Source organism: Canis aureus, chromosome 20, assembly GCF_053574225.1.
Source record: "Canis aureus isolate CA01 chromosome 20, VMU_Caureus_v.1.0, whole genome shotgun sequence".
Lineage (NCBI taxonomy): Eukaryota > Metazoa > Chordata > Mammalia > Carnivora > Canidae > Canis > Canis aureus.
The window spans coordinates 52,644,058-52,668,674 of NC_135630.1; the positions used below are offsets into that span (position 1 = coordinate 52,644,058).

Below are 24,617 nucleotides of genomic sequence, written 5' to 3' on the forward strand. Positions count from 1 at the left end.
GAAGCAGGCTTCCTGCGGGAAGCCTGATAATGGACTCGATCCCAGGGTTCTGGGATCACGACCTGAGCCAAAGGCAGACGCTCAACCACTGAGGCACCCAGGTGTCCCTCAACCAAGAGTTTTAGCCACCACCGACTTTTGGACTTCTTTCCATCTCTGTCTCTCTTGGATACTACTAGTGCCTCTCTTTCTCTAACACTGTCAGACCTCCCCACCAATATTTATTTATGGTTGACCAAGACCAAGGCTATCCACTGTGGCTTTTTCTGAAGATTGTTCATACTGCATTCTGTCTTCCAACTCTACTTTTAGAGGAGGAGTGAAAGGTGCAGTCCAGAGAAAAGTGGCTCTGCCACTGACCAGCAGTATGACTACAGCTATTTTACATAACCGCATATAGCCTCAGTTTCTTCATCCTTAAAATGGGATAACAATAATACATTAAAAAATTAGTTGTTAGGAATGAAGAAATGCCTGGCTCCCAGCAGATCTATAATAAACTCTCATTCTCTTCATCTTTAGTATTGGTAGTATTTTAATATTTTAGAAATGTTAACTAATTGATTCCATCTCCTCTTCTCTCCAGTACACACAAGATACTAAGATATTTTAAGTATGTTGCTTCAGGAAAGATATGGGCTGGAAATGGAGATCTCCACCTCCCACTGAAAGGGGAAGGCAATCTTCTTTGTTGATTATAGGAGCAACAATCCATGTAGAAATGGTAAGGACTTCAGATGGGTATACGTATTTAAGCAAAATGTCACATGAGTGTAGCACATACTCTTCCACCCCATGCTGCTGTTTCACTTCCAGACAAGAAACATGAAGGACTGATGGAAGAGAGCCGAGGGGAACAGAACTTTGAGAGAGTCCCAGAAGCCATGCACTGCACCTCCTGGGTCAGAACCTTGGGGGAGAAGCACAACTCCAGAGAGTGAATGTCTGAGTGTGTATATCTAGGCAGACAGTACTAGGGACATGCGTTAGAGATTCCTGAGCTGTGGTAGGCATAATGGTGGAGCCGTGGTTTCTTAGCACGTCATGGAAGAATCACAGAGTAGTTGGCAGACAGAAGAAAGGGATCCCTCAGCAGTGGCCTGTGAATGGGGACCAGGAAGTTGGAAGATGGGATCTTGAACTGCTTGAGCTTTCTGTCACCATACTGAAATGGGCCATGGCACAGAAATTAATTTATAGAAAAATAAAATTCTAATTTATGCATGCCAGGGTTTCATGCCATCTGCACATTCCTATCCTCATCCTTCCTCTTAACAGCAGAGGGAGGAGAGATGTCTGCCTTTCAAAATTCAAAGTCTATTAGAGCTCCAGATCTTCCACCTTGCTTCTTTTTGAGAGACCTGTGTTCTTATTTTCCATTTCCTTCCTGAAGCCTGTTATCCTACTCCCTAGTCTACAATTTCTTTAATTGTGTCTTTGGCATTTTTAAGTTATTCCTATTACCCGATAACATTTATTGATCATAAGAGTTCCAATAATGAGCTATTTCTAGGTGACTTTTCACAGATCATCTCAACTTAGAACATGAGTGTCATCTGTCTTTTCTCCTTCTTGTGTTTTCCTTACAACTTTGCTCCCATTCCCACATTCTCTTGGATGAAAGTGTTCTCTAACAATACCAATTCCCACACCTGCCCCAATTATTCTCATGCTTCTTATGTTTTCTTTTACCTTCGACACCACTGATCATACTCTGTCTTCTTAGAAATGATCCTTGCTTATTTTCCACATAGTGTACTTAGACTACAACCCAATGACCTTCTCTCCAATTAAATCTTCCCACTCATTCCATCCAGATGGCCACCCCATGAAAAGAAATCATTTTTTTCCCATTAGGTACCACAACATGATTACCTTTTAAATCTCCCCATTGCTAAAAGCTTAGAGCCCCAGGTTGTTTCTCTTTGACAATGATTTCCTCTCTCCCTGGATATTGTATACAATAATTTCATTCAGCCATCTAATTTGTCAATAAGCTCTTCTTCTCTGCAACTCTGGCCAGCAAGTCTGCAGATACCCATGCCTCAAAGAACTGGCAAGCCATGAAGAGCCTTAATTAAGATGAATTAGGTCTTCCCCATTCTTGGATGTTACTTAAGTGGCATCCACTATTACACATACTTTTAAATCATCATAATGTACATAATTACTTCCTCTCAGACCTGGGAGGTTCTATGGAACTAAACTCTTTACCCAATTCATTACTAAGTCTTTCTATTTCCCTCTGTAATAAAGTTGTTCCTTGTCAAATGTGGTGACTGGGTCTGTAATCTGAAACCAACTAATCATTTATATGTATATTTTGAATTATAACATTTCTAAGAGATACGAAGAAATACATTCAAAACTCTCGCTAGCTATCCTGGGAGCTACCCTGGCAGTCCACCTTCTTTATAGTTAGAAACTTCTTGCACGGTTCAGTCTAGGAAACCCTCTGACACCTTTGAGAATTGTGTTTCTACCTCTTCTATAGGAAGATTCATGATTCTTGTTTCCGATTTTACCCTGTAAGGAAGTGTACATTACGATTTTAAAGTGCTCAGTCTCAGCATCTAAAAGGTGTTAATAATAGTGCTGAAAAGTATAATAAAGGAAATTAAAAAAAAAAAAAAGACCTGCACCTTCACTGGATGGGCTCAATAGTAGAAAAAGTATTGCATGGAATATAATCAGTGATCTTGACATAAACAGAACTTACCTGATGTGAACATCAGCAAGAAACAGATCAAAAAAATAAAATAAAATAAAGAACTGAACCTCAGGGACCTATGGGACAACAGAAGATCTAACATTTATAGCATCAGAGTTCCAGGATGAGATTCTGTATTATTTCTTACAACTATAGGTGAATCTACAATTATTTTAATATACATTTCAACTGTTAAAAAAAAAAAGCTTGCCCATTATAATAAAATACAAATAATTCAGAAATACATGAAGTCTGCACTGAATTCCCCTATTTATTACCCCTCCTGATTGTACTTGGATGTAACCCCTACCAGCAGTTCTTCAGTGTGCAGGGTTTGACCTCTTTCTAGGCATATGCAAATATATATATTTGTGTGAACGTATTTTTGTATATATCTTTCTCATTTTATAAATATGAGGTCAGTATCAGTCATTTTGCACTTTCCATTTTCACTAAATACAATACAGACATCTATACCCACCAACACATGTAGATATTTCATTTTATTTTTTTATTTTTTATTTTTACTTTTTTAAAAGATTTTATTTATTTATTCATGAGAGACAGAGAGAGAGAGAGAGAGAGAGAGGCAGAGACACAGGCAGAGGGAGAAGCAGGCTCCATGCAAGAAGCCCAACATGGGACTCGATCCCAGGTCTCCAGGATCACGCCCGGGGCCGAAGGCAGGTGCTAAACCGCTGAGCCACCTGGGGTTCCCCAGATATTTCATTTTCAAATGGTTACCTAATATCTCAAAATTTTTAGTATAATTTTGTCCTACTTATGAACGGTTTGTCCTGCTAATGGACATTTAAATTGTTTCTCATTTTTTGATGTTTCAAATACTAAAAGCGATGCTTTTCTTAACATTCAAATTTCTGTTTTGAAGAATGCTTAATTCTTTCTTGTTTTTCCTCCCTTCCTACAATGTTCACTCTACTTTTGGAACTCTCCGACTTTCAAAGTTTCACCTGCTTTACCTTCTGCTATGTTTTAAGTTGCACGAGGGCAGAACTTATGCCTTTGCTTATCTGGTATTCCCCATGTCTAGAAAAGGCCTGGCATACCGTTGAAAAAGTTATCACCCTGACTCAACTCTAAATGTAGATCACCTCTTCTAAATCTAATCTTCTTACTCCCATCTACTGTAAATGGTGATTTTATGATTTCTATAATCAGGTGGATATTCAGAATCTTCACTTGGCCCTTCCAATGCTAACTCATCCATAATACTTAGAAACTAAACTGCTGCCCTGTTGAACTCAGCACTAATGACCAAACAATTTTCTAGTATCAGCATGGCCCCATTCTCCCAATACTCCAGGATCTGAAGCCCGACACATTTTTGAACGCAAGGAGGCTGCTTCCAAACTTGTCCTGCCAATCAACTTACCAACTTTGCCATTTTTTTCTAAACAAATAATTTAAGATTTGCTTGATCATTTCCATTTTTAGAATACCATGTTCTCACCTCATACCTTTATACCATCACTGAGCTTCAGACTGCCCCCCTGCCAGTTCAGCTTCCAAAACATTTTCCAATTATCTTCTTCAACATGATTTTCCTGAGATATCTCCTCTCTTACAGTAACTAAAAGCCTTTAAATTGAAATCAAGCTGCCTTATCCAACATTCAGATACTTCCATCAACCATTTATCCTTGCTGTCCCCCCAAATAAGCACTAGTATTCGTATTCATTTTCATTCTCTCCCTTTCTCGCTGCTCTTCACAATCTACAGCTCTTGTGCCTATGATTCTTGAGTTTGGAACATGGTCTCCCCACCTCTCTGCCACTCCTTGTCCGTTGTCTCTCTCATTGACTTTAAATCTATTGTTACTAGTAGTCATCCCTGTGAAATGCCATCCTCACTCTGAATCACTCCACTACTAGCATTCATATGCTACTAATGATTTCATGAATGTGTTCTTTTACGTTACTTCATAATTACTTGTATGCTGTCCCCTTATAATTAGTCTGGAAGTCCCACAACATCAGAGAACCTCTTGGACTCAGAAGTTGGCGGGCACTCAAATTATGACTTTGAAATGAATGAATGATGGTTCTGTCACGGCTGAATAGAGACAGTCATATTTTTAAAACTACGGTAGGATAGGTCTATGAAATGACATGAAGGATCATGTTTTTTTTTTTTTAATGGAGAATTAAACATGGTCTGCATTATTAGATGTCTTTCATCGAAATGGATTTCAATTCTTAATAACAGGTTTTCATATTCAGTTGTGGACATTTTGTCACATCTAGAAATGACAAGGTCTTCAATCACATGGCAAAGAATCTTAACTTGAAGAGAAAAATCCACTCCAAAGCCTCATTCTGATTTCTGAAATGTTAAAATAGAAACGGACAGAGTAATTCATAAGAAATCCCTCCAATGGGGAGAAAAATGCAAAAATCCTGTCCATTCCACATAGTGTCTTGTTTCTAGACCCAAAGAAGACTGCTGTGTTTTTTGGCTGACACAGAGATCCCCTAGAAGAGACAGTCTCCCTTACTCAGCAGCGACTGTTAAGCATACCAGATTGTCATGGCACTGACTGTGGGAAAGGAGGAACACAATATGGAATGTCTGTTCTAGAAAGACCTGCTCAAAATGATGTGTTCTTGTTGCTACATATGTTGCGTTTTTTCATTTTATAAACAGGATTAATTATGTATTCCCTCCATTTTCCCTACATCCTTATAAATGGAATTAATCTGTATTATTCTATTTAGTTCCTTTTACAATACCATAAGAGAAAAAAGTTGGGCCTCAAACCTCATTACTCTAGTCATTTGTTGCTTATTTTAAAGTTATTAAGAGCTGCTCACATTAGGTGCCAAAGGTATACTATTTATTCATATGGAAAAGAACAAAAGATTCTGAATATTGTAATAATATTACATTCTATTAGTTAACTATATTGCTCAAGAAAAGGTGCTCCAGAATGGGAAGTCACATGAACCAAAGTCTTAATTAATTAAATATACTTATGGTTAGCAGATATCAGAACACATTATTTCTGGTAAAGAACGGATAATTAGTCAACTATGGCATATAGTGTGTTTGGTGAAAGATCATTTTGACTAAATAGTTTGCTTTAGAAGTGTATGTAAACCCAAAGGAAGAAAAGAAGATACTTCTCTAAAGCCAATAATCATCACTTCATTTCTGACTCTAGTCATAAATGACTATAGAGTGAGTTTTATCAGAATAAATGAAGTAAAACAGTTTAGATGGACAATATAGCCTAATGGAAAGAGGGTTAAAATCCTAGTTCTGATATTTAGTAGCTGTAATCCAGGGCAAGCTACCAAACCACTCTGAGATTTAACTTCTTCATCTGTAACGGTCTGGCTAATCACACTCACTTCAAAGGGCTGTTGAGGGGATTAAGTGAGATGATGTTTATGGAACAATTTGTAAGGCCCAGGAAACAGCAGATACATAATAAAGGATAGCTGTTATTATTATTGTTGTTGTTATGATGATTATTATAATCATCATTGTTTTATTCTTCATTTATTTAACTGGAAATTCAAGAATATTCTAGTGAAAAATTTTTTTAAGGTTTATTGATTTATTTGGTGGGGAGGAGATGGAGAGAGAGAGAGAGAGTGAGAGAGAGCATGTGAGCCAGGGAGGGATATGGGGAGAAGGAGAGAGAATCTGGAGCAAACTCCTCACTGAGCGTAGAGCCCAACAAGGGGCTCGATTCCACGACCCTTGAGATCACGACCTAAGCCAAAACCAAGAGTTGGATGTTCAACCAACTGTGTCATCCAGGAGCCCCTCTAGTGAGTTTATTTAAAAAAAAAAAATTCTTTCTACAACATGCTGAACGCTCACTTTAGCTTATTGTATAAAGCTTTTTTTTTTTTTAAGATTTTTATTTATTCATGAGAGACATAGAGAGAGGCAGAGACATATGCAGAGGGAGAAGCAGGCTCCTGTGGGGCATCCGATGCAGAACTCGATCCCAGGACCCCAGGATCACGCCCTGAGCTGAAGGCAGACATTCAACCACTGAGCTACCCAGGTGCCCCCCGCCCCGCCGTGAGCTTAACAGCCATCATAAGTGGGTGAAAAATAAAGCTTGCTATGCTTATAATCAGTTATTGATAGTAAGTGGAATGTACCATTGTTGAGCTTATAATGTTTACCTTGATAATTACACATGGAGGCATCTAAAGTGTCAACTACATTACACATGGAAACAGTATAGTGAGCCTTCAATACATGGGAGGCATTATTTACAACACGGAGTTACGAATATGATTTAAAGTAAAATTTCTGTTTGTATAAGATACACATATCTACAACTGGAATTTTCTTCTCAGGATTGTATCCCTAATCTCGTCAAATGTCACCTTTAATCCAGTCACCCAAGCCACATTAACCCAGTCACCCTCACAACAACAATCAATCCCTGAACCAACTCCTCATTATCATTATCATCATTGTCTTCCCTTTCTTGATATGGTTCACACACTCATCATTCCTTCCCAGGACTATTAGAACATCATACCAAATCACCTTCTTATGATAATTAGAACTGAAATCAGGAGAGTAAACTGTCATCCCTCTTCTCCTCTCAGAATTACCCAAAAGCAACAAGAAGAACTAGAGATGGAGTGCAAATGTGATCTTCCACAAAAATAAGACATCAGAAACCCTGAACCACACAATAGGTGGGAAAGCTGTCAAAAATAATGAAGACCAACAGGTACACAGGTGAAGTGGATGCAGGTACCCTTGGATTCACAGAGAGAACTGGCACAAGGTGCTTCTCCACAGTAAAGAGTGGGCTTAGGGTGCAAAGTCAAATATTTCTCCTTCAGCACAACATCCACAGGGTTTGTGGGCTGCCAGTGCTAAGAATTTCTCTGTGCCAGGTTCAGTCTCGAGAAGCAGCAAATAAAGTGCTAAGTAAGAGATCAGACATTGAAAGTATTTTTGCAAGAAATGGTCTGTTTGATAATCATCTTCTCTGGGAGGATTACAGAAATACATTGGCTGGTATATGAAATAGTTTTTTTTTTTTCTGACTACATAGTTCATCCATTTTCATGGATTAGAATGGCACTGAAAGTTGAATTTCCCATGAAAAATCCTAAGAAAAAGGTAATCTTTTAAAAAGGTAAACATTAAAAAAACCCTCTTCCTTCTGTTTTAGAGTCAAATTTTATGGAACTTTCTCTTTTTTAAAATAAAAATGGTAGGGATCCCTGGGTGGCGCAGCAGTTTGGCGCCTGCCTTTGGCCCAGGGCGGGATCCTGGAGACCCGGGATCGAATCCCACGTCGGGCTCCTGGTGCATGGAGCCTGCTTCTCCCTCTGCCTGTGTCTCTGTCTCTCTCTCTCTCTGTGTGTGTGTGACTATCATAAATAAATAAAAGTTTAAAAAAATTTTAAAATAAAAATGGTATCACACTTTCTATTTTTTTTGAGATTTGTTTATTTATTCATGAGAGATGCAGAGAGAGAGAGAAAGGCAGAGACACAGGCAGAGGGAGAAGCAGGCTCCATGCAGGGAGCCCGATGTGGGACTCGATCCCGGGTCCCGGGGTCACTACCTGAATCAAAGACAGACGCCCAACCACTGAGCCACCCAGGCGTCCCAGTATCACACTTTCTAAATGGGAACTTACCCAATGATTCACTATTATGTGTAATTCACTTATGACACTATTTTCATTAGGAAAAAGTCCGTCCATATTCTTGATAGTGTGTATTCAAAGAGCAGAATTAAATAATTAACTTTTTGTTGCATAGTGTTTCTTCAATATTTATTTCTGTTTTGCTTTGTACTCTTAAACTTTTAATACTTTTCAACAGTTATTTAAGATGAAATGTTAATGTAATTGGTACATTTTAGATCTGCTAAGTACTAAAATGAATTACAATCTTACCCATTTAAATCAAGGAAATAAATTAGTGGTTTAATATCTTTGTTGCAAAAAAAATAATATCTTTGTTGCATTCATAGGACAGATACATAATAAATGCCTCTTACTGTTTTCATCTGGAAATTGGGTTCACAGTATATGATCCACCAAGGAGAAGTTACAAAGGGGTCTTTTTTTTTTTTTTACTTGCATATCAATGACCTTAGGAGGCACGGCAAGTATTCCAGTTTTATGTTCAAAATGATCTAGGACAAAACACCACGGTATGGTTCTAGGACTACTTGATTGGTATTTTTTCATAGTGTATTATTTAAAGTGTAAAAACTCAGAACAAGAATAAAATCTCTTACCTAGGATAGGTTTTTGGCCTTAAGACAGGAATATCCTTGTGTGAAGTCAGTAATTCCCATGAAGAATGAGCACCGCCGTGTGCCAGACACAACTTGTACAAGGCACTGGGGCACAAGTATAATTAACGAGAACAGAGACCCAACCCTCGAGAAATCTAGGTTCTAGTCAAGGAGACAGGTTGGTGCTCCTATGCTCTGATTTTAGGGTTGAGAAGGAAAATCCACTGTCTACAAATCTCATCTATAACTATTAAGAATGCCTGAAGCTCCTTAAAGCCAGAACCTTCTATATCTTAGCGGTCCAGTTTTAGCAAGGTGCTGTGGTCCTAGTAAATAAATCCCCCCGGGGAGTTAACACACTAAAATACTAGCAAGGATTTATATGTTAGTGTGATTTAAAGTAAAAGGATGTCTGTGCACACGTGTGTATCTTGTATTCTCTGGGGATTAATATATTGAAACAGATCACTAAGAGAACGTAAGTTCAGATGGGTAAAGAAGGAAGGTCAAGAAGACAAGATTGAGAGGTGAAGGATGTACAAGGAGGGTAAGAATCGTGTGAAATAGCAGACATAAGCCAGTTTTGGGTGTCTGGGCAGCAGCTAAAAGGCTCCTGCTGGGAGGAAGGGCAAAGGGTACACGTAAGTGAGATGGGCCGGTGCCTGTGTGGAAAAATTCTGCCCATCTCACTTCAGCTGGAGGCTGGCTCTCAAAGTACGGGTCAGGTGTGCAATGAGCTTTTAATCTGGCCTCTAGTCCAGCAGTTCCAGGCCCTGGTACAAGAGAAGACCAGAGCTTTCTAGTTGTTCAGGTAGGAATGGGGACATCAAGCTGCCACCAGCCCTCCTCGCACCTGCTCCCACTTTGGTCCAGTCCAGGTGCACCCCAAACACAAGGAAGGACGCCCACCAGACTGTCCACCTCAGTTTTAGAGTTACCAATGGAAATGTGAAAGAAAGCACTGCTACCAGTTCTGGTGGAGTCTTTCTGGGCTCCCTGAGCGCAGGTTCACATTCGGTTTCCTTTGGTGTTCTTCTATCTTGCAGCATATGCAGCTCAGGAGCTGAGGAGGAATGTGCCTGATGGAATCCGCTTTCAATTATCTTCACTTCCTCAGTGAAGCGTTGCCTGACTCTTCTAGGCAGAATGAGTTGCTTCCTCTTTTGGGTTTTCCCTTATTATGCTGTACTACAATTATCTGGGAGCTCTCTGTGGCAGGGGTCTCAAAAGAAGCCCTATCAATACATGTGTAGAAGGATAATATTTGAAGTATTAATCAATGTGCTTAATGGGTTTCCTCCCTGGATATTTGCTACTTTGCAAATCTACTCTTCCCCCACCCCCCAGCCTGAGGAGCAAAGATACTCTATAATCTTTGCCCTTAAGGTAAGGTTATTAAACAGAAATACAAAGAGAAGACAAATAAATAGTTAAGTCTTGAATTTTATATTAAAATTCTGACGCTGAAGTCTACATAATAGTTCTAGAGACAAACACTAAGTAGGTTTTTCTTAACACTCTCCCTCCCCATCTCCCCCTCTGCTCCCCCCCCCCCCACCGCCCCGCTCCTGAAAAATCTGTGGGCTGAAGGAGGCAAGTTGGAGAGGATGGAGATACTCTTGAGTGGATATCCAAGGCGGGAAACAGGGAGAAACAGGGTGGCAGAGAGCTGGCTGGATGCGAGAGTGACTTTGGTCTTGTGCCTTTTCTTCTAGAAGCCGGCGCGGGGGGGGGGGGGGGTGGTGCAGCAGCTTTGCAGGGGCAACTGTGGCCAGCATGGCACAGGATCAACTGAGGAAGACAGATTGCCTGCGTCAGGGAGGACTGAGAGCAAGTTTGCAGAGTTTTCTGAGGTCCACAAGTGACATGGGAGAGTGACCATATTTTCCAAAGGCCCTCAGCAGGATGAAGCAGCTGAGGCACGATGCAGGTGGCACTGTGTCGTGCTGAGAGGCCCCTGCAGTACACCTGGCATGAGCAACGCAGTGTGTGGGCAGATGGGAACGTAACGCAGTAGACACCGGTTCTGTGAGATGATCACCAAGAACCAGACAGGACAATATTCTTTTCAGAGGATGCCAATGTGGCCATGGGCCAACTGAGACCAAACCATCTTCTCTGATGCTTACTAAGCATCCTTAGAATTTAAGTACTTCCCAAAGGAAAAAAAATAGGGAGAACCTAAAATTTGCTGAATTATCATGAATTCACCAAGAGAACCCTCAGGTAACTGGGCTGAGTTATAAAGAAACAAAGATTAATAACAACAGCAAAGGTGCATAGATAGCCCTTATATGGATCGGGAACTGTTCTAAGACCACTGGAGAGATTAAATAATTTCAGCCTCACAGCAACCATGTGGGGTAAGTACCATTCTCCTACTTAATTTATAGGTGAAGAAACTGAGGCTTAGTGAGATTAAGCAACTTGCCCACGTTGCCCAAGTGGCCCAGGGGTAAGGGGGCGACCTGGGATTCAAACCAGGCAGTCTGGCTGTAGTCTGGGCTCAGACATTACAATCTGGCATATGTGGATACTGGGGGTGCCAACTTCCTTGCCTCATGTAAATATGAGTTGAATGTGTGAATAAATGAATGAGTGATGATTACATCTTGGATTCTTTGTACTTGGTACTATAGTTCAAGTTCATTTAACATGGTCCTTATGCTAAATTACAAATATGAGTACCTTCACCTAAAAGGGCAAGATCATTCTAATAAGTTTTTGAATAAATGCCTTGCACATCAACATTTTACGTTAAGGAATGAATATGGCTTGTTGTCACTGTTAGTTTACTTAAGACATTCCAGCTGACTCATCTTTCCCCAGCCCAAATCAGATTATGAGATACTTTGTTTTACTCTTTCCTACCTCTTATTTACTCCATCTGCCAAAATTACCTCTTATTCAGTCTTAGTGCTTTTTAAAATCCTCACCTATCTAAATAATCCACAAGTTAAGACCTCCTAGTTCCTACTAGCTACTATCTTACATAAAGAATTCTTAACATTTTATGATGAATTCTTTAATGTAATAAATATCTATTCATAAAACCAACTATTTGGCGGTAACTATAAGGCTAAAATATCAAAAAGTTTCACTACATAAAGCTTTGTTTTATTTAAATTGCAAAGAAGTACATCAAGTTAAATAGAGCCCAGAGGAGAGAGGTTTACAGGAAACAGAAGGGGACAGGCCTGGGAAGGGCCTCTCCCAAATACACATCTCCAGTTATCAGCTCTCCATCCTCATGTCAGAGAAAGCAAGAGTTGGTCCTTTCAGGGTAGTTGATGATTTACACAGATAAGGAGGAGGGAAGAAAGCACTGCAGTTAGGGAATCACATGGGCAAGAGTAGAGTTGGGAAAAAAGTAAGGTAGCCATACCCTCCAGTTCCTGGTTGGAGGAAGCACACACACAAACATAGACACACATGGATAAGTATACTTGCTTATTTTTCGAGTTCTATACTGAGCTTTGAAAGGTGAAATGGGCTACACTATAGAGCAGGAGTTGCAAAGTGATGACCATATTTTGCAATCAGGAAGGGCTGCCTGCCGTATATGGAGTGGGAAACTCTCCAGTTTCTCTCAGTTCCCAGCTAACCCTTTCACTCATTAATGCTACCAGCCTGACCCTTGTACGTTTGCTAATTTATGATTCTAGAACAGTGGTTCTCAATCCTGCATGTTGTAGGCTTTAGGGAACTGTTAAAAGCTCCACTCTGCTGTCTCCATCTTACATCAACTGAGTCAGCGTTCAGAGTTGGGCTTGCACTTAGGTATTTTCTGATATACAGCAGGGTTGAGCACCACTATGCTATGAAGTCTTAAGTGCTAGATGAAGACAATTCCATTTTTGTGTGTGTGTGTGTGTGTGTGTGTTTTGGCAGGCTAATAGTTCTCAGTCCTGCCTCACATTAGAGTTGACTGGGATGACACAAGGGCTCAATGCTCAGAAATTCTGGTTTAATTGGGATAAGGAGGTTAGGCATTTCTAATTAAAAAAAAAAAAAAAAGAAACAAAAACCTCATTTTAATGGACAGACAGATTGAGATGACTGATGAAGAGAGTGAAAGCCACAGGACTCTGAGCAAAATAACATGGAGACGGTACTGTGTATTAACCCAAGAGATGAACTAGACTGTGCTAAGGTCAGAGAAGAGAATATGAGGAGGTGATTACAGTAGTCTAGGTTTACATTTACAAGGATTAGAACCAGGGGCAAGGGGACCCAGTGCGATGGAATGAAAAGAATCCACTAGAGAGATGTAAAAATGTATGTTATTGTTACAGATTAATAAAATTCCCCTGCAACATCTTCATCTTGCATTGGCCCTCAAACAACTCTGAAGCTACCTCAGTGGTCTAACCAACCAACCAACGAGACAACAAACAATCTTAACTGAGAATTTAGTTTCAACTAGTGCTGGGCTGGTAGCTCCCTTAAATATCTGACACAGGAAAACGCACATTTCCTCTGGAGAAATCCAGATACAATTCAGGCATTTCTCCAAGAATTCCCCTTGTTAAGTTCCAAAGAATATGGATTTATGGTGAAAAATAAAATGCACCCAGGAAACAAGACACCAAGCACAAAGGGAGGAAAGACAGCAGAGCCACAAAGGTTTCAGCTATTGGAAAGATCAAACGTAGGTTATAACAGTGTGTTTGAAGTGTTTAAGGAAACAAGAGACTATATGGAAAGCAAGGGATGATTAAAACTGACCAGCTCGTTTTGAAAAAATAACAAAAAGAAGTTCGAGAGAGATTTAAAAAATGATTGGAATTAAGAGAGAAATAGTAAGCTTGAAGATAAACCCAATTAAAAAGATATGTAAAATATGGAAGGTAGGTTAAGAAACAGGAGATGGTGAGAAAGATCAATACCTGGGACCCTAAAAGGAGAGAATGAGGCAGAGGCAATAATTTGTAGATATAAGAGTGAATATTTTGCAAGAGTGATGAAAGGCACTGATTCCAAGATTTAAGAAATCTCACCAAGCCCAAATAAGATTACAAAGAGAAATCCATTCCTACAAATATCATGTGAAAGTAAAGTATACAGAAGACAAAGTAAAGGTCTTTAAAGTAGCTAGAGAGAAGAGCCTGATAATGTAATGTCTCAGTAGCAAAATAAAGCTGAGAGAATGTAATCTCAACCCAGAATTGTATACTCAGGAAAAAAAATGTCCTCAAAGAATAATAAAGAAATGAAAGATATTTTGAGATGAACTTGCCACCAACAAGGCAATTTTTGAGGAATATTAAAACCACTAGGGTACTCACTTTAAAGAAAGCAAAATAGTACATAAGTTCTAAACTATGAGATAGAAAGGTGGAAGGAAAGAAATATCAGAAAGGAGAATTATACTTATTTATGGTAGACTTCTAATTTGTTCTTTTCAGCATTGCTTAAAGCATTTATAATGGATGTGCAGTATGTCTACAAAAAAGCTACACGTCATTCTGTCTTTCCATCTCTCCTTTGTAACACTTCTCTGAGGCAAATTTTACTTGATTAAGGTCTGCTATGAGTTCCAGGCAGGCAAGGACTGCTTGTGTGGACTTTTCCCTACTACTGTATCCTCAAGTCTTAATTCTGTAATATTATGATCAAGAAATATTAAATGAGTGGCTGAATGGATGAATGAAAGACTTCATATTGACTGCATATGCAGTTTATTTTTTTATTTTTAATTTTCATTTATTTATTTTTTTTTTTTGCAGTTTATATTAGTTTGAATACCTATCCCTCCCAACCCTCCGCCCCAGAGATCTCCACATCCTAATCCTTAGAAACTATTAATGTTACCTTATATGGCAAAAAAAGGACTGTACAGATGTGGTTGATGTGGTTAACGATCTTGAGATTGGGAGATTTTCCTGGAATATCTGGCTGGGTCCTAAATGCATCACATGTATCCATCTTTACAAGAAGGAGGCAAGGTGGATTTGATACAGACAGAAGAGGAGGACCCCAGAGGAAGAGGATGGAGTGAGGTAGCCATAACCTGAACAAGGCTGGCAGCTGGCAGGAGTTGGAGAAGGTAAGGAATGGTTTCTTCTCTAGATCTTCTGGAGGCAGTGAGGCCTACTGATAATCTTGATTTTAGCCAGGTGATACTGACTTTGGGCTTCAGGCTTCCAGAACTGTGAGAGCATAAATTTCTATTGTTCTAAGCTGTCAAGTATGCAATATGTTGTTATAGTAGCCATATGAAGCTAACAGAGTAAAGCGATGAGAATTCAAAGAAGATAATCATTTGCAGCCCAGAGTGAAGGGAATTAGTGCGCTATTGATAAATAGGAGTTTAGGCGGGGGAAAGAAGGAGTCTGAATTATATATTATATTTTTGAAAAACGCAAAGACGCTGAGAATATATGCAAGCATTATAAACTTGTCTCCCTTCCTGGACTGTGGCCCCTAAAGAGCAGAGTATTATGTCTTTCTTCTTTGAATTCCTGGTAACTACCTATCATATACATGCTAGGTACATGTTTAGAGTAATAGGTCTAGTGAGATCATAGAATTTTTGTGAAGATGCTTGAAAGAATGCCCAACATTAGGTTTAGGAATAAGGAGGGGATCTGAAATATCCAGACTACATTTCCTTCCAGTTACAGTGGATAATGAAGAGTTGCCTAGGGGCACCTGGGTGGTTCAGTTGGTTAAGCATCTGCCCTCAGCTCAGGTCATGATCTCAGGGTCCTGGGATTGAGCCCCCACATTGGGCTCCTTTGCTCAGCAGGAAGGCTGCTTCTCTCTTTCCCTCTGCCTTTCCCCCTGCTCGTGTTCTCTCTCTCTCTCTTTCTCTGTCATAAATAAATAAATAAATAAATAAATAAATAAATAAATAAATAAATTCTTTAAAAAAAAAAAAGAGTTGCCTATATCTAGTACTTAGTACGGTGTCTAGCTTTAGAAGAAACTCAAAAATATTTTGAAATGAATGAATGAACCTCAGAAGGAAGAGTTATTACTCAGTGTTCTTAAAAGCAATCTGCTTGTTTCTTAAAAAAAAAAAAATAAACATAAATTTACCAAACAACTTAGCAATTCTACTCCTAGGTATCTACCCAAGATAAATGAAAACGTATGTCGACACAAAGATTTCTATGAAAGAGTCCGTCCAGAGGAATATTATCCACAATCATCAAAAAAGTAGGAACAATTCAAATGTCTACCAAACGATGAATGAATAAATAAAATGTGTCATAGCCATACTATTCAGCATTAGGAAGAAGAGACTCCTGATACACGCTACAACACGGATGAGCCTCAAGGACACTGTTCTACATGACAGAAATCAGAAGCAAAAGACCACCTACTGTATGATTCCATTTATAGGAAATGTCCAGAAGAGGCAAATTTACAGAGAGAGCAAGCAGATTATTAGTGGTTTCACGGGGGGGGTCAGGGTCAACAAGGAATGACTGAAAAGGGGCAGAAGAATTCCTTCTGTAGTGATGGAAATGTTCTAAGACTGGATTGTGGTGATGGCTGCGCAGGTCTGCAAATTTACTAAAAACTATTAAATTGCATATTTAAAATGGGTGAATTTTTGTGATATATAAATTATATCCCATTAAAGCTGTTTGTTTTTGTTTTTAAAAGGCATGTGCTTAAAAATGTGACAATTACAAAGGTAGAAAGTGCTTCTTACCAAATCACATCTTTAAAACTATATCACTCCTGCTAAAATAGCATTGCCTTTCCTAAGGAAGCCGCAGGGCAGCCATCTTGTAAAAAACGGAAATAATTTGTGATATTGACAGTGTGGGTGCTTGATGTAAGAGCCTCAAAAAACATTTTTCCATCCAGGTTTAGTAATACCCTAACAATCATAAAAATGTGAAGGGACATTTGGTAGCCTTTTATAGACTTCATTTACAAGGCAGATGCTGCTCCTTACAAGTGTGTGCTCTGTAGCTTAATTCCATTTTTCTGTACAGTATGTACTTGTTTTGGGTAGGCTGAAAATGAAGACAAAAAAAGACGACTTTATTTAGCTGTTTCTTTTCTTTTCTTTTTCTAGGAGAGTTAAGAAAAAAAAATTGATTTTAACCAATAAGAGACAGTGGTCAAAAGTGACAGTGCTTTGTGAGGTAATGAAGCACTCTGTATTACATACTAATAATAATAGCTTATGCTTATTACATGCTTACTCTATGCCAGGAACTGTGGTGACTTATTTACATATATCATCTCCTCTAACCCTCAGAACAACTGTATAATGTGTTAATATTATTCCCATATTATAAAGAAGAAACTTGAAGCTGGAGACTAGGTAAGTGGCTTAAAAGGCACACACAAGGCTGGTTAACTGAGGCCCAGGACTTGTAGAGACCAGACTCTACTACACTACCCTATAACCAAGCTGCAACTGCTGCCCACAGAATTAGTGTAGATTTAATGTTGAAAATGAAGAAACTTTAAAAGTGTACTTAAAATCCAAAATTTTTAAATATTTTATAGGAATTGAACATTTCCATGCTGACGAACTCCCAAATCTCTGTTTTCTGGCCTGACTGTTCATCTGAATAAAAAGACTTGTTCATCTAGCTTCCAGCTGGAAATCTCCACTAGCATTCTAAGAGGTATCTCTAGCTTAATATATTCAAAGGCAAACTTTTTAAAACCTTCTCTTCCCCAAGCGTTCTCATCTCAGCAAATAGTACCTACATATATCCACATCTCAGTAAATAGCACCTGTATATATCTACCTAGGCCAAAATCTTTAAAATAGATCCTGGCCGCTCCTTACATCCTCCATTGTTACTTCTCAAGTCAAACCACTGCCATATTTGCTGGATTACTGTACTAGCTGTCTGCACTCATTAAGGTAGGGATGTGGGCTACATTAAAAATGACTTAAAAAGGTATGATAGGTGAAGGGGATTTAAAAAAAAAAAAAAAACAAGCATAATGGTTCGTTATAAAGTCAGGTTGGGGCCCCTGGGTGGCTCAGATGAGCTCCTGCCTTTGGCTTGGGTCGTGATCCTGGGGACGAGGGATTGAGTCCCACATCAGGTTCCCTGCAGGGAACCTGCTTCTCCCTCTGCCTGTATCTCTGCCTCTCTCTCTCTCTCTCTCTCTGTGTCTTTCATGAATAAATAAAATCTTAAAAAAAAAAAAATAAAGTCAGGTTGACAGATCAAAAGGGCAGCCTTCTTCTAGAGGTCATTCAAGGCCCCAAGCCAGTGGAGCACTGCCATCTTCAACAAGACACCTCCTATGTCTGCCCCTTCCAAAGGGAGAGTTCATTGGGTACTGTGGGTGGCATATTTTTATGCCCCACCTGGAAGTGGGGCCCTCAAGTATCCCACATCACATCTACTTACACTTAATGGCTAAGACCCACTCATAAAGCCACGCCAAGTTGCAATGGAGCCTGGAACATGCAGTCCAACTGTGTTCCCAAGAAAAAGAAAGAAATCTGGGGAATACCTAAGAGTCTCTTCCATATCCCCTTATTCTATAACTCTAGCTCTTGGGTGCTGATTCTGAAAAGGGGAAACAATTTTTTCTTTGAGAGAACTCGTTAGAAACCAAGGACTGGTCAGGGTAGGTGAAAAGAGGCTGTTGTGTAAGAATCACATCTAATTTCAGAGTGGAAATGCTTTTTTGAAGGAAGCAGCCCCGACAGGTGCCACCTAATGCATTCATGTTATGTTAAGTCAGATGATAAGTGGCAATATACATGATACCGAGGTTCACCAGAATGGTATTTTCTGTTCTTTTCTTTTATTAAAGATTTTATTTATTTATATGAGAGAGAGAGGGAAAGAGAGCATGAATGGGGGTAGGGGCAGAGGAAGAGGGAGAAGCAGACTCCTCGCCAAGCCCGGAGCCTGACGTGGGACTTGATCCCAGGATCCTGGATCATGACCTAAGCTGAAGGCAGACACTTAACCGACTGAGCCACCCAGGCGCCCCTACAATGGTATTTTCTAAAGAAGTCATCTAAGAGCCTCGTCTCACTTAGATAACAGGAGAACAATCGTGGGGAGGAGGTGAAAATATATACTGAATCACCGAGAGCTAATCAATTAAAGGAGAGTTGTGCATTTTTTCCATGAGGGGGAAAAGGACAACAGGAATTCTAAACTAAGTCTCTGGAAATAGGGTGACTGGAAGTCAATCAACCAACCATTTATAGTGTTTGGGTAGATGGAGAAGAATCACAGTGATTCAGATTTTTCTGGTGAGCGGACGAAGTGGTTCAGGGGATACAGCTGGAAAGAGCACCTTTTCGCTTTGGTCTATGTCGCATAGAGAAAGTTACCATAAGTGAAAGAACTGGTCAGAAGTGGCTTCAGTGGAGGCACAGTACCGAAATGAAGATAAAAGAGGATTCTGGGCAATAAATCTGTTTCGACTCTGTAAATACCCCCCTTTCAACATAACGGCTCTTTAAAGAAATAAGAAAACAAAGCTTTCAGAAGGGGCTTGATACATTATTTATGAACTTATCAAGTGGAAAAAAACACCCACTCAGACATTTTAATAAAAACTTTCAACTAATGTATCTAATTTTATTGGTATTAAAAAAAAGCCAATTATGAACTGGAAAGTTATTGTTTGTTAAACTGCTACACGCTTTCTGCAAATAGAATGTTTACAAAACACTTGGAATCACTTTTCCAAAGTTTCAGTTTCTGAAGGTCAAATAACTATGTAACTGCTTAATAAAGAAGCAAAGAAGTACCTCTAAATATCTCCCAGCTCTGATGGGCTTATATTCTGCTCCTTAGGTGAGGTATTAGCAAAGCTTATTTATTTTCATTTCCAAGGCTTTTATTTGCTCATTCCCTTGTGGTAAAGCTGATTTCCATGATGATTCCCTTCTTAATTTTAATACCCTTTTTACTCATCATATAGACATAAGAATTTTCCATAAAATAATGAAATCCTTGCAAAGGAAATGAAGACAACTCAGAGTAAAGTAAACTAGCTCTTTTTTTCAATTAATTGATCCACTGTCATGTGCATATAAGATTTTTTTAAACCTAGGAAAATAAGGTTAATTAACATAAAAAAGCCTCACTCGTCTGGATGCTGAATTTTGTATTTTACCCATGCTGCCTTAAGTGCCTTGATTTCCCAGTAATGACCTAGTTCTCCTAATGAGGAACATTAACCCCTGGCTGTAGCTGTCCAGGACTTAATTGTCAACTGCAGCTGAAATAGGGGAGTTTGCCGATCAGCAGGTATGCGGTATATTAACTCATGTCATTTCAACCCCTAATAAATAAATCTGTTGCTAAGGCAACAGGAAGATCAGCTCTATCAGTATTCTCCCCTCCCGGTAACCAGCTCCCCCCCATCCCCCTCCCACCCCTCTTTTGGAGGAAACTGCCTTTCACACCAAGCTTAGGAAAAAGAAGGAAATTAACTACATGTAACCATAATTAGAAGTAACATCATTTCTCATCCTAGAAACATATCTAAATTAATAAAAAAGGACAGCAAAGAGAGAAATGCTTTTGACTAAGATCACGATAAATTATTTCCTTCAACAGGAGATAGGCACTATGAGGTATACATCTGAGTAAGAACAAATCTCAAACATTTCGGTTCTTTGTGTTTCTGAAATTTCCCCTTCTTTTGTTTAACCAACAAATGATGTTAGCCTGTATAGTGCTGAAATAGCTAATTAGTTGCATAGCCAATAAGATGATACAAGGGGAAAAAAAACCCTTACATATTTTATAATAGTTATTGCTATTCTAACTTAGAATTCTTTGGTGTGATTGAAAAAAAAAAAAAAAAGAAAAGAAAAAAGAAAGAAAGAAAAATCTGGACACTGAACCTTAGTCTGGATAACTCAAAAAAGCCATAGACTCTCATTCACTTGGTATCGTTAACAGTTTAGAAAGTAATTTCAATGAATTGTTTTAAAATGGTTCACACATCTGGATGATGGCGGATGGGTAGGTGAAAAAAATAACCTAGGAGGATCTTCCCTTCTGGATTTATTTTTCAGTGATAACTAAGAAATTATTTTGGTTTTAACCAGTTTGAGCCCTTCTTCCCAAACAACATAATGAAACTTTTTCTATTACCCTTCTGTTAAAATGAATGATTCCGTTTTAACAAAGTCCTGAGGGATTTGTCTTTATAACTCCTATAAAGGCATTTCACTAGCCCTCCCCCACCCCAAAAAAAAAACCCAAATCTAAAACAAACAAAACATATGTTTTGTAAAAGCAATGCTGATCCTGTGACCATCTCCACTTGCCATTTGGTTAACTGAAGCCTTTTATATTTTCATTTCTTTCTTCTCAGGATGAGAAACTCGTCCTCAACTGGACTTACTGAATAAGAGGCAATCACCAGAGTCACCCTAGGATTCATCGTCATCAACATTACGTAACATCAACTAAATATTCTACATATCCTACGGTATTCCAGCCAGATGCTATTGAAAAAAATCTCCCCGCCACCCCCTTCCAAAAAAAGTCTCTGTCTCTATCCTGGAGTACTTTAGGCTAACCCAAACGACACCACTTAAAACATGAGATGAGGCAGTGTGGAAAGTGCAGTTTTGTTACACGCTTATGTGGTGCAGTGGACTGCACTGTGACCTCGGTGCATGAAAATTCACAGGCGGAGAATTCACACATCACTGGAATTGAAATCAGGGCACCTGTCTGTGGAAGGCAGAGGATTTCAGGGCATCTTTAAAAAGGTATAATGGTAATTACGGTCATGAAAAGAGAAAACACCATACATTAAAAACAATAGGAGGGATATTAAATCCTGAAAAAAAGAGGAAAAAGTGTGCTAAATAGGGATCAGGTCAACAGGGACCATAAAAAGAAAGGTTTGGTGACTTGGAAGGAGAAATATATTTACCCCCCCCCCACATCACATATATGACATACATATATGTAGTAAACAGGTAATCTATCTACCTACTTAGCCATCCATCGTTCATCTGCTCAGTCATCTATCCATATGACCTAGCTATCTACTTCCCAACTCACTCACTCCTGACCTGCAGTATTAAATAAATCAGTGGGGTATAGGGTACAAGGATTTTATCAAAACATTTGTGATAGAATGAAGCAAAAGCAGACATAGGTCTTGAGTGGTTGAAGATGACTGTCATAAGCATACCATAATCAAATAGCATCTTTTGCACCAATTAGTATGTTTAAGGAGCCAAGTTTAGAGATCTTTTTAACCCTGTTTGGAAGAAAAGGATAACGAGAGCTTTAGTTAATGATATTCCAGAGATAATAACACTAAGACAGTAAGGACCATTCGGTGAATGTTCTTCATGCTGATGTGGTATGTGGGAAAGTTAGAAACAGCCCAAGAAGCAAGGAGAAACCAGAGCTCAGTTTGTTATATTTTTCATATGTTCAATAGTTTGGAAAGTAGCAAGGCATCTAGGAGTAGAATTTTAGAAAATATAAATGGAATTTTGTTAAGGTTATGTTTTTTGGCCATAAATTTGAATTTCCCAGCATTTGTTTTCCTACTAATTAGAAATCTTGTACCAGATTCCCAGAGGTTCATCTGATAGTACTACATTAGAAGACAAATTAAGCAAGTGATGTAACACATTGTAATCTAAGCCAGGTATTTGATTACAACTTTTCAAAGACTCTTCTCTGGAGAGTTTTTTTTTGTTTGTTTGTTTGTTTTTTAAGTGATAGAGTTCACTTGAGATGTTTTAAGGACAAAAACCAACGAACCAACCAACCAACGAACCAATATCATCAAACACACAAACAAAAATACCCATAGGCTAAGAAATGTAACTGAAGAGAGCTTAGCACTGTATTGAGAATATATCTATAACCAATTCCTTATATCAAAGATATTTAACTGTGAAAATGAATAGTGCTACTGGAAGCCATGTAGGGGCATCATCTTTTCTGGAGATGAGGACAAGTAAGATGGACTCTCGTAGGTCTCACTTTGGTGGAGTATGCTGAAAGGCAGGTGGCCAGACCACATGATCATCTTTTCCAGAACTATAATTCTGTGAGGATCATTTCTCCCAAAGAAACAGATTTATGCATAACACTGAAATAGAAAGAGAACATTGGTGTCCCAAATCTAACACTTTGCTTCTCAGTTCTTATCCTGCTGTGGCACCTGAAGACTGTCCTCCACATGTATCCTATTCTTAAGTAATCACCAATGAGACCTGAAAGATTTAAGACAATCTATTTGCTAAACTTTCCCCAAGTTACTTGGACAACAAGAAAATCAAAAAGTATAACATCCAATCTACTTAACATACACTTTTCAGAAGGCAGTCATCAATTTTGTTTTCAAAGTTGTATTTTTAAACCTCAGAGAGTCAAAGAATGGAAAAAAAAAGTAATTTATTTTACTCTTAAGTAATAAAGTACAATTTTCCATTTTATATCAATCATTTGTTTTCAGTTAGAAGTTGCCAAAGTTTCTAAAAATATGTCAAATTCTTTCAATATTACAGTATATGATTTACCTAAGTATGCTTCAAATCTGTTTTTATTTCTCAATGACTGAGCCTTTTCCTTTCCAAATTTACACTCTTAACCACAATCAACATTGCATAAATTGTTTTATCATTACTTTACGGAAAATATTGCAAGTAACATATAGCTCATAAAAAGTCACTCCACTTTAAGTGAAAAGCTCTGACAATTTTCCCATAGTCCATGTAATGGAGTCATGGTGGAACTTATCACCATAGCTACTCTTAACAATTTCAAACTCCTCAACGTGCCTCACAGGCCACTTGCACCTGATCTTTCTTAACCAGAACACACCCGCTTATGAGGCACGCAGAGGGGCTTTCAGATTAGAACAGAATTTGTGTAGTAGATCTCTCCTACTGCTTCCTGACTACTGAGCCCATTTTGACACAAATCTTCTTTGGTCTGAGAAAAAGTGCTCTTATATATGATGAACACTTGTTTGCCACCAACTGTGAAACCCCAATATCCACATGCCATATAAACCTACATGTTAATATATTAACATTCAGGGCAAGAAAAAAAGGAGTCTGTGAAAACTAAAAATTAGGCAATCCAATGACTGGCGGCAGACATATTTGTACATATTATCAGTTCTGTTTGACAGTGGTTCTCAAGAGCGCTGCAGTGATTCCTGGGGACATTCAAGCCCTTTCATGGGGTCTGCAAAGTCAAACTATTTTTACAATAATACTAAGACGTAATTTGTCTTCTTCACTGTGTTGACACATGCCTCAATAGTGAAGAAACACTGATGGAAAAGGGTTCTGGGACCTCAGGGTGATTCAAGGCAGTGGCACCAAACTGAACTAGTAGTCGTTGCATTCTTGACCACCTGCACTTGCAGTAAAAGAAAAAAAAAAAAAAAGATCGTTTCACTTAAGAATGCCCTTGAAGAAGCATTAAAGTTACTAATTTTATTAAATTTCCTCCCTTCAAGAGACTTCTTTTAATATTTGATATGATAAACTGGAAATACACACACTGCATCTTTGTGTCCCAGGACACACCGGTTGTCTTGAGAAACAGTATTTGTATGATTGTTTGAGTTACGAGCTGACTAGTTGCTTTTTTCACAAAACACTAATTTTGCTTCTAAGAACTGATAGGCCAACCATGGTTAATCAGCCTTGGGTATTTGGCAGACATTTTCTCAAACACGAGCC

At 38.8% G+C, this 24,617-nt stretch overlaps 1 protein-coding gene and 1 long non-coding RNA gene across 20 annotated transcripts in view; one reads left to right on the forward strand and one right to left on the reverse strand.

The window, feature by feature from the left end:
- QTMAN (queuosine-tRNA mannosyltransferase) overlaps positions 1-24,617 on the reverse strand; it is a 426,509-nt gene that overhangs the window by 74,587 nt on the left and 327,305 nt on the right. The gene's annotated exons all lie outside the window — the stretch shown is intronic.
- LOC144291805 (uncharacterized) lies at positions 17,146-21,533 on the forward strand. The gene is made up of 3 exons (XR_013359350.1): positions 17,146-17,258; positions 17,447-17,568; positions 21,260-21,533. It is a non-coding gene; the product is annotated as an uncharacterized LOC144291805 (long non-coding RNA).